The sequence below is a fragment of the Poecilia formosa genome, unplaced genomic scaffold (genome assembly GCF_000485575.1).
Source record: "Poecilia formosa unplaced genomic scaffold, Poecilia_formosa-5.1.2 Scaffold4, whole genome shotgun sequence".
NCBI lineage: Eukaryota > Metazoa > Chordata > Actinopteri > Cyprinodontiformes > Poeciliidae > Poecilia > Poecilia formosa.
This window is the reverse complement of record NW_006799943.1, coordinates 2330053-2341508: the sequence shown is the minus strand read 5'-3', so window position 1 is coordinate 2341508 and position 11456 is coordinate 2330053. Positions and strand designations below refer to the sequence as shown.

At 41.6% G+C, this 11456-nt stretch overlaps 1 long non-coding RNA gene across 1 annotated transcript; it reads right to left on the bottom strand.

The window, feature by feature from the left end:
- Window positions 1–7548: 7548 nt before the first annotated feature.
- Window positions 7549–10589, bottom strand: LOC107837074 (uncharacterized). Its single transcript, XR_001663055.1, has 3 exons — window positions 10284–10589; window positions 8217–8510; window positions 7549–8010 (listed from the first exon to the last, which is right to left on the bottom strand). It is a non-coding gene; the product is annotated as an uncharacterized LOC107837074 (long non-coding RNA).
- Between the last annotated feature and the right edge of the window lie 867 nt (window positions 10590–11456).

The following is an 11456-nucleotide window of genomic DNA, read 5'->3' as shown; positions in this document are numbered from 1 at the left end:
AAAGGCTTACCAAGTCTTTTTCTTTTAGCAAGTCACAAATAAGTTTCATATCTTCCTTCCAAAACTTGAGTCAAGTTTAAATTAAGTGCTTGTAAGACGAACTTGAAACCACAATCAAGACATGCTTTGCTTTATTTACTTTCAACTCAAATCCAAGTCCTAAATTTTAATTGTCAAATTCTAAACAAGTCATTTAATCAGCAGCAGGTAATGTAGTGCAGTGTGTTGGTCACATGCTAATGAAACTATTAATAACACATTTAATTTGGGTCATCATCATCATCATCATCATCATCTACATATAGAAAAACATAACTGGGACCTTATCGCCTGGTCCTCTTAGTTAAACAGGAAGGGCGGTGAAGGGGAGCGTTAATCAGAGTCAACGGGTTCATGATGACTCTGCAGAGATCCACAGCTTCTGTTGCCAGAATAATTATTGTATTTGTTTGCAGTTTGCCTCACGTTAAACATGTGAAACAGGACGTTCTGTTTAGAACCATCTGGGTGACATGCAAAACAGTTAACATGGCGCATTACCCAGAGTTCACAGTTTTACACGGTGGTGGCAGCATCACACTCTGGGGTGAACAGAGACATTTTTTTTCAATGTAGCTGTAATTTAATTTTTTGTGTAAAATACAAAGAGACTTAGTGATTATAATTGCTAAAAACGAAAGGTGATTTTATTAAAGAGGGGCTTAATACAAATGCACACCACACTTTTCAGATTTTTATTTGTAAACACTTATGAAAACCATAAGTAATTTTTTCCACTTTGCGGTCGCGCACTACTTTGTGTTGGTGTGTCGCTTTAAATCCTAGTAAAACACATCGCAGTTTGTATTTGCAATGTGACAAAATGTAAAAAAAAATATTAAAAAATCAGGAGGAATTCACACTTTTACAAGGCAGTGCTAACAGCGAATCCCTGCCTTCTCTGCAGCGCAGAAATGCTCTGCAGTTCTTAAAAACAGACATCCTGTCACAATCTGCGAGAGCGGCCGTACTTCTGAGACGAAGGTGCGTGACAGCCCTGCAGCAAAGCCCATATGAATCAACTCAGTCTTAAGAAAGACTCATGATGTTGAAACAAAGCTAAAACAGATCTAAAAGCATGAAAACAGTCTCTCAGCGAGAACACACCCAGTCCAAAGGTCACCCTGTTGCACAAACACACACACACACATACACACACGGACTGCTGTCTTTGAACGCACCGCCAGTAGATCCATGTTCTCCAAAGGCAAATCCAACTTTTATTTTTGCAAGAATACTTTTTTTTAATGAGTACTTATTAACCCCTTAACTGTCGCCTTCAAAATGCTAAGTCAGCACGTAGATGAGGACACCAGTGACAGTTAAGAGGTCAAAGGTCAGTCCAAAGAAGAATTTAAGACTTTCTTCCATTTTGAAAGCTGTGCTCTAAAACACAAATTGCTCCTCACAAAGATAAACGCGCTCATTTATGAGAGCACGCTATCATAACAGGGAAGCTTATCAAATATTACAAAACATCACAAGGCTTGCACAACACTCCACGCGCTGCGGCGTACGCTCTGTCAAACAGTGACCCCCCCACCCCCCAACAACCTTCACACATCAGTGCCATGGGAATGAGTGATATGATGGCAAGTGAAGATGTGACAGAAAAAGGCTTCCTGACAGAGAATAGGAGAGTTAAAACAGTAAAGAGGGAGGAGCGGAGGGGGACGGGGGTGGAGTGGGACCGTCACAGGTCTCCAGGGAAATCTTATCGGAGCAAAGTGGGAGGGTTGTGGGTGGGGGGGGAGATTCGAGGATTAGCAAATGAACCGATGCGCCGTCCTCTCTTCAACTCTGTATTTCCTTCTCATCATCATCTTTTGCATGTTTGTTTTCATCGCCTTGGTAAAGTATTTTCACCCCTCCGTGTTCACTTCACGCTACAACTACAAACTATAATGTACTTTTTGGGGATTTTATAGACTAATATAAAATCATAATTGTAAGGTGGAAGTAAAATTCCACATAGGTTTCCAAAAAAATTGGAAATGGATTACCTACCCACACAATCATCCACACCTACAGACACACATATTTGTCTTATCTTCATGAACAACTCAAGCTCAGTCAGATGGGATGGAAAACATCTGTTAACACCAATTTATCCTCAACTTCTCAGTTAATTTTTGATTAGACCATTCAGACACATGAATATGCTCTGCCCCAGTCTTCTGAATGAGTCTGAATATTTCTGCACCCTTGTATCATTTTGAATTGGATTTGAAATGTATTCCGTAAGAGACGGTGAAAATAGTTATCATGACTACATTAAAACAACCATGTAAATATAGCAGATTTAGCTAAAATGGCTCATTTTAGTCCCCATTTTTCTTCCAGTTCTCAATTAAATACCAGTTGTTTTTTGGTTTATCTACAGCAGCCCTGAAGTGCAAACCACTTCAACAAATCACTAAACAACTACATTTTGAAAGACACAACATATTCAAACATGAAATAAGTACAATTACATTAAAAAAAAAAAACAAAAAATAAACACGACATTGACAAAACCTGAGGCATCGCTGATTGGACTTTAGGACCGGAAGTTAATCTGGCATTCGCTCTCTATTTGTGTAGATGGGCGGGAAGACGGCCACAATGCTATTCCTCAAATTGGGAAAAAGAGCCAAGCTGAGCTTTGAGTCGGGACATGCTTCAAGTACGTCCCGACTGAAAGTATTCTTGGATAGCGGTATCTACGTTTGCATCACCGGTAACATTCATATTTTCAAGAAGCGCACTAAAGCCAGAATAATTTCCGGTTCTGAAGTCAAACATGGTGTAGTCCAATCAGCGATGACTTGGGTTTAACGCCAGAACCTGCCTCTGCCTCTTCTGTTTTGTCAACGTCGTCGTGTTTTCTTAATTTGTAGCTGTGCTTAGTTAATGGTATGATGTTTTTAAATCCATTGTCGTTTAGTGATTTGTTGATGCGGTTTTCATTTCAGGGCCACCGTAGCTATCCGATAAAATTCCAATAAAATACATTGAAGTTTGCGGTTGTAACATGATAAAATGTGGTTTTTTAAAAAAAAAAAAAAAAGCTCCATCTCAAAAAAGACGCTGAATCTTAATAAATCGTTTTTACAGGGCCTGTCATCAAATGACTCCCTGTTCCAAAGCTTCTCCTTCCCTCTTTGACGTTGGTTTACTGGACTCGCTTCTCCTACTCAGAATCCCACCGTCCCTCATCTCCTTCCTTTCTCTCTGGTTCTGAGCATTTCTGTTTCTGGAAGGGATAGACAGTCGAGGAAGTAGGACAGAAAGAAAGAGAGCTTACATAACACTCTAATCTGGTTGATTTTCTTTGGCTTCGCGCACCTTGTGTCACTCCAGTGGTCTTATGTTGGCCATAATATCAAGTGACAGGCCAGCTTTCCACTTCGACAAGCCTGTGTCTCTAAAGCAGCGTGCAAGAGAGAGGCCAGCACGAGAAAGAGAGGGATGTCTGAGGATGGGTAAAGGAAGGCAAGGGAGATATTAAAAAATAATCAGATGTGAGCTTGCAGGAGGAGCAGATGAGGATATGAAGGCAAAGAAGATGAAACAGAAACAACAACACTGAGGAAAAAAAAGCCACGCCGTCCTGCGTCCGACGCTGCTCCTTCCACTGGGTCAGCTCCGCCCTCCAGCAGTGCAGAGGTCGGCTATTCTATACGAGCGATCCAGTGACCTTTGAGAGCAAACATTGATGTTAACTTTATTTGATTTGCTTGCTTGCTCGCTCCACCACAGTGGTGAGGGGAGATAGAGCGAGCCAGGATAGAGAGACAGAGAGAGTGGAGTGTGTTTTTCTGAAAGTAGGCCAGTCACTGTCTAGAAATGTGGACGCTCCCGTTTCAAGCCTTTCCCCAGAGGAAGAAGCCTGACTGCCGTCTGCCTGCCTGATCGGCCAGTTCACTGACCGCTGTGCTGCTTTCACGGTCGTCATCTGTTACGTGTTTCAGATTAAAACCGTTCACAGCCCGGGAGGTGGCTGGAAGATGAGATTTACTGACTAGTTCATGTGTTGCAAAGGCCTCTAACCCTCCAGCAGTCTTAAGAGATCCATTGGACCCAGCGTCACACTGACCCCGCATGTGCTTCTTTTAGGGTTTTTTTGTTGTTGTTTTGTGCATGTGGTTTTGTGAACTGACGGTCTGACAGGAATATCAAGAAGTTTTCACATCTGTCTCTCACATTCGGTCCACTTTAAATAGATCACAGTTCTTTTCCCTCATTGACTTTTTGTGCACTCAAGTGATCTTTGGTGCCGACCAATTATTTCAGTCTGCTTCTGAACGAATTATGGTGCTGTTAGCTTCTGGTGTGAATAGTTACTTCCAAAGTTATTTTTTTCTGTGTCTGTACTTTGTCCTGCCCCCACATCATTTCTGTCCAATGGGAGCAATTTCACTGCAAACTGCATCAAGCGAAAAACATAAAGCCCTTGGCCCGGACCAAACAGAAGACTTCCATGGTGTGAATACTGCCTTAGTTTAATATCCATTTATGACCATGTTTTTCTTCTGGGATTTGAACCATTTCATGTTTGAACGTTGCTTAAGCTTCACATTCAGACCGTTCCAAAGTGCCACCCCACAAACTACAAACAGATCTACCAATTTCTGCTCACTGCTAAAGAATTTTTTTAATGCCCAAAATTCACACAAGAATCTGGCTTAATGGGTTTTGCCAGCCTGAAACTTCAAATCTCCCTGGACCTGCTGAATAGAAGCATTCCCCACATTATGATGCTGCCACCACCATGTTTCACAGTGACACCTGTGTTTTTCACCAATCCTACTATTTTGCCTGTAAGCCAGAAAAAACAAATCTCCACCAGAGCCCCTTCTTCGACATGTTTGAGCATCAACTACATCACTTGTGCCAAATTGTGTCAACTTTGTGAAAATAAATCTTCTATCAAATAATTTGATTTCATCTGGAAGGAATAATAAATGAAACTGTTTGAGGAGCCATGCAGAAGCATCCAGAAATTAGTGCTTGCGAGAAGCTAAAACTTAACTGAGATCAAGGGCAGCAAACTCTCCACCAAAGCTCAGAGCAAAAGGTTGAGGTCTTCGGTTGATCTGACCAGCTTTCAGAACTCATCCCATATCTCTGACTTCATGGCCCTCTCTATAGTAGGAACGACCAACAGAGGCAGAAGGGATGGGCAGCCATGTGCAGGGAGCATGCGAGGACAATCACCAAGGCGCCCTGCCCACCCCTTATGTCTGCTTGGTGTGGCTAACCCATTAGCATCATGTAGCTCCTGGCGCTAATCCAACCAGGACAGTGTGACCTTAATCTCTTCATTTGTCTCTGAGCTCCTAACACATCTGGCCGTCTCCAGATGCCACTGACGGCTCTGCACAGGTTGCGGCGGGCGTGATAATCTTGGACAGGTTCTACGGCCCACTCCACACATCTCTATAGATCACCCCTCACTAGACTGTGCTCCCTAATCAGCTCTGGCATTATGCATGGCTCAGACATGACGGGGATTACAAGGAAACCAGACTTGTTAGACCTTTACCTTATGGCCTACAACTCACACGTTTGACCACCGGTCTCATTTTAAAGCAGAGCGTTTAGAACTTACAGCAGCTACATCCAAAACCAGCAGCTCCGAGTGATTTGATTATTTGTATGTTTGGGATTTGATTTACGTGGAATTGAATTTTGTTTCCGGTAATGATAATTATGGCATGTTAATCAAGCCAAATAACATTATTACAGGCTTAACTTAAAACACCAAAACAGAAGTTTGTAGTTAGTTGATCAGATTAGAACGAAAAAGATAAACAGTTTGAATTTTAAAAGGTGTGATGTGGGACATTTCTGAAACATGTAAGACAACATGCTACAAAACTGAATTTATTTAGTAGAGGTACAGTAGTGACCTCTAACATTTGCATGTTTTAGACTGTAACGATATGCTTACAGCCTCTGAAGAGGACAGTGACGTGTCTGAAGGTAATGATTCTGATGATGATACAAATTGTGTGAGAGCCAGAAAAATATAATGGACTACCTCATAAATAGATTACCTCATATTAGGTCACCCCACTAATGTCCCCCTGGTGAGAAAGTATTATATGGATGACATTTTTAATGAATAATAGCTAATGAAATAAAGTAAATAGTTTCAATTAGTCAGAACTATTTTTTATGTGAGTCCTTGACCTTCATGTTGAGTCACTCACTGTATTCCAGCTCTGCTTGTTTTTATGGCATCCCACAAAAAGCCCTCTTTAAAGAAAATCCTGAATACATCCCTGCAGTATGGTACTTTTACATATTTCTTAAAACTATAACCACCTTGTGACAGTTTGAGACAGATAATCTGTGAAAAGATCAATCACCTCCACCTCCTCCCTGATCTACTGTTACTGTCTGAAGACATGCACGCTCCTGACCAGAAACAACCAATCGGAGCCAGGAGGAGGGGCTTAGCGATGACAATCCAACAGTTTACCATTCTAGGAAAACTTCTTCTCCACCGTCATCGGGGACTAGCTAACATTTGTGGAGTAGAGAGATTAATAAAAATTCAACAATATTTTAATGAAACACCACAACTTTTGTATAAACCCATGACTTTAACAAGAACAGGCACACACCCCAAAAACTGGAGAGCAGTAGATCAGAGGAGAAACAAGAAACGTGGCAGGAACAGGGAAACAATGACATTTTATGTGTGAAGCGTTAAGAGATATGTTGATCAATATTTTTGTCTTTTTCTTTTAATATTTTGTCTTGATGGATGCCACTTTGTCTGGCACCCCTGCACCCACCCCCATTACCAGTCCCTGTGTAATCTACTTACCATACAGTCTTTAAGAACTGTGTTAATTGTTCTAATGTTTATTTCTTTCACTCTCTTGAATATACATTTCAGATATGCTTTTAGATGTAGTACATCAAAGAACCCAATCAGTAATGCGGCTACATTTTTTTTTCTCCTGTAGTCGCTTTTTTTTTTTTTATTATTGTTTTTTAACATATTTAAATCTTAGTCAGATTTGAAAACACCCAGTGACCTTTCTGCAGATGAGGTTTTGCAGCAAAGTGGAGAAAATAACATATCGAGTGTAATACACAAGAACACACACACTTCCTCTTTCCTCCAACGAGCAGACATAAAACCGCACTGCCAGTGGCAGAGACAACAGGAAATAGCTAAGTTGGTGTTTTTGTGAATTAACTTGGGGGCATTTGTAGTTGAAAGGTGTCTGGACATAATCTGAAAAATCATCTTCCAAAATCTGTGTTCTTCTTCTTCTTCTTCTTCTTCTTCTTCTTCTTCTTATTATTATTATTATTATTATTATTATATAATGCAAAAACAAAAAAAAATCATAACTGATCTCCTTAAAATCGTTTTCAGCCATAGTGACAATTTTGTGTCTTTAGTGATTGATGCAGATCTGCTTTTATTTCCTGTAGAAATGCATATCTCTTTAAAACTGTGTAAAAAATATTGTCAGCGGAATCTTGCTGTGAAAATGAATTCTGTGCTGACTCTCATCCCTGCAGCGTTTAAACATTTTTTTTTTTTTTTTTTTTTTAGAGCTAACAATGGTGGCACAAGATTTTCCCCTCTGAGCTCTCGCTTCCACACGGAGCGAGGCGAAGGGAAGGAGTTTCCCTTCTCCGCCTCATTTAGGTGGGCTCTTCAGCAGGTTTGCAGCGGATCACCGGGAGCCATTTGAGGATTGCGGGGCTGGCCCTCATCGGCTGTTTCCGTCAGCGTGTGAGCAGCCGCTGCTGTATTTGTGGCTCTGGGAAATGCGGCAGCAGTCACAGATGAGCAACATCTGATCCCGGGCGATCAGTATTTGCCGTATCATTTCCCATTTGCGTGCCGTTGTGCGATGACTCACAGCGACAATGTGTCAAGAAGTCCCAGTTTAGAGACTGAAACTGGTGACGGAAAGGCCGACATGTTTGCTTGAATGCGTTTGTGTCAGTTTAAAGCTGGGGGGGAGGTTGTCTTTATTATTAACGTTTGGCTTGCATTTTAATTTTTTTTTTTAAATTATCATTATGAGCACATGATAAAATCTGCCATTAGACTTGTTTTATCTAAAGAAAACATTCCAACACAGCCTTTGATTCCCCTCCTCCCCAATTAGAAGCCAGTTAAACATGCAGTAAACACTCAGATAATGGCGTTTACTTACACTTTAAGGCTTTACTTGGAATAAAGCCAAACTGGGTTTTTAGCTCTTTGCGTCTGTGAGCGTTTGTGCGCGCAGTCCTTTAGGGCACATGATGGTGACTTACACAGGAAACCCCAAACAGATCAAGCAGGAGATTTGGGTGGCGATAAAAGCCGAAACCTCAAACTTCCGTCACCGTGCACATGATGTTTTTCCTCCTGTTTCAGCGATGAACTCGATGCCACACGTTAACGACCAAAAGTTGACTTTTTCAGCAGGGGCGCGTCACTTTCTCTTTCTTTAATTGAGAGCTCTCTAAAAAGCGGGGGGGAAAAAAGAACAAAAAAAAAAGCGTCTCGCTTTAGAAACCGGAGCTATAAAGCAGCTTGTGCTCATGACGAGTGTCGGGCAGAGTTCAGTTTAGCTCTGAGGCCGTTTCCTGCTCTGCCATGCATTGCATCCCTTAGTTTGCATCGCATCCAGGTTTTTCTTCCTTTTGTCACAGTGGGACATGCTAATCAATAAGCAATTAAAAAGGCTAAAAGACAAAGGGGTTACACTGCTTAGCTACAAACAGAGACAGATTAATGAGGATGTGAGCCCTTTGGCTAGCTTAACTGGACCATCCACCCAATTTTCTTTTACACATGCAAATTATAATAAATCAATGTTGAGGTACACATCAACTTCATGATGCGTAGGCTTTGTTTTTTCCTTTCTTTGAGCTCCTTATAACCAAGACTTCCTTTGTACTAATGTCTTCATCCACACACAAAATAAGACCTGACATATACCAAAAGCATTAGCAATGAGTACTTAGCCGTTTTATTCTTTTACCCCAAAATTATAATCCTGAGAAACCAATTGGCCTTCAGAAGTCTCCAGGAGTCCAACTGTGTGTAATTAGATCTCAGTATAAATCGAGTTGCTCTGTGAAAGACTCCATTTTTTTTTTTCATTAGAGAACGTTAGTATATTAGTGGAATCATGAAGACCGAGGAACAGAGCAGAAACATCAGGTAGAGAGTTTAAAGCTGAGTTATGTTACAGGATCGTTTCCAAGGCTTTCAACATCTCGTGTACAAAAATGGAAAGTTTGAAGCAGCTACAAACCCACCAAAAAATGGCCGTCCTCCTGAACCCACAGGCCGGGCAAGCTATTGATCAGAGAAGCAGCCATGCTAGCTCTCAGGTGGGAGAATCTGTCAATAGGATGATTATTAGATGGCCTTTATGAAAGACTGACAAGGCTGTGAAGTTAAAAAAAAATATATCTTTAAAGGGGGAAGGTTATGTAAAATCAACTTTTTTTTCTTTTTTTTCTTTTTTTTAGCTTAATACCATGTTTTAATGTCATTATCTCACTACAAGCATAGTTGGAGTGTTGCCTTGATTCTTCAATGTGTGTTTGAGAAATCCTCGAATCTCCCATGGCAACCATTCAGGGTTTCCCCAAGTGCTTGCTCTCACAAAGTGCCGCCTATTTCCACAGAGCTCCTCCTCAGAGCTTGTTGTAAACAACACAATGGAAAGGCATTGTTGTGATGAAGTCCCAAAGGCAGAGTGTTGGAAAAAGCAGGAGCTTCTTAAAGAGACATAGTCCCAATTTCATGGCGTCAAATTGCAAAGTCAGATTTCTTTCAAGTCATGTCTGATATTCACAGCATTTTTTATAAAAACTGAAGGCAATAGTTACTCAGTTATGCTTTAAAATGGCACATAGTGGCTAGAAAATGCATCACCGCCCCTTTAAAAGTTCAATTTGCAGTTGGCCGCAAGCCACGTAAGAGTCAGAGCAAACCACCAGATCGGACCAAAACAGAGCTTTTTGGCCCACATGCAACACCCCATGTGAGTGGGAAAACTAACAACCTGAACACACACAATCGTCAGCTTAAAACATGGTGGTGGCAGCATCATGGTGTGGTTATGTTTGTTTGTCTAAAAGAGGTAGGAAGATGGGTGGAGTTAAATGCAGGTCAGTCAAATATAGATTTACAACATTAAAGAGATCTTACTATCTTTATATATGTATGTATCACAGGCACATTGTGTAGGACACAGATCATAAAAAGCCTCATACTTTACCTCCACATCTCCTGAAAGCTCATTCTGCCTCTTCTGTTCAGCAGCTACAGGCTCGATGCACAACATTCTACTGACGTCAGTGTTTTCTTTTTTCTTTTGACGCTGAGGCCGACTGTGTGAATCCATGAATAACGCTTAAAGCCCCAGGTTGCAATAAGTCTTAAAGGAGCGTGGGGGGGAGGGGGAAAGATGAGCAGGCTCAAGGTCATACGATTCCCGGCGGTAACCTGAACCAGGAAGAGGCGTTGGAAACCTCCCATCCTGTGGGAAGGAGTAGCTGCCGCTGGTTTACAGGGAATTCACGCGCAGCGGTCACGCTGCTTCTCCCACCACTATGTTCCATTGTCGCTAGGCGCCGCGGCAACCAGAAAGCGGTTTACAGTTCGGTCCGACTGACAAAACCTGAGGAGCATGTTAAGTTCGTCAGGCGACAGTTTAGACTGTCATCTGCTGAGGGAGTGGGAGGGAAGTGTGTTTGAGAAAAGATCCCAGCATCCCCTTTTATTTGTGTTTCTCAGTGTGTGTGGCCCGTCTCATTACAATGCCGACACCTCGTTCTGCTGTCTTTTGACCTTGTGAGACAGACAGCTGTGGCAGATGTCTCCCATCAGGCTTGTGCCGTCCACCCCCGACATCTTTGATATGACAAACCTGCTGGCAGCCCTCCCTGGGTAGTTGTTTGAAGAAAAAGGCTTTAAAGAGAGCAGATTTGTGTGAAGCGAGTCGTGGAAACGCCTCGCATCAAATAATGTTTTTCTACCTGAACAGCTCTCGAATCCACAACAATTAGAGTGCTTCGATAAAGGGGCAGTTCAGAATTATGTAGTAAGGTTTTGCTAGAAAGTTATTAGCATTTTTTTTAATGTAGGTCAGTTATGACAGAAAGTCTTCCTATTTTCATTTAGGGTGAAGATGAGTTGTTTCTTAAGGATGAAACTAAATACTAAATAGGAGACAACACTTCTACCATCTTAACCCTCCAGTCACAAAAATGTAATAATACTTTATTTTATGTTATCAGGTTTTCATTGAGACTTCACACAGAAGTTGATGATGATTTACACAGGATATGAAGGCAGGAGGCGGTGCGCCATCAGGGATCTTCCTGTGTGAAACATACTGAGAGCAGAACATGTAAAGCATTTTCGGTCCCGTTTCACACAGGAAGTTCAT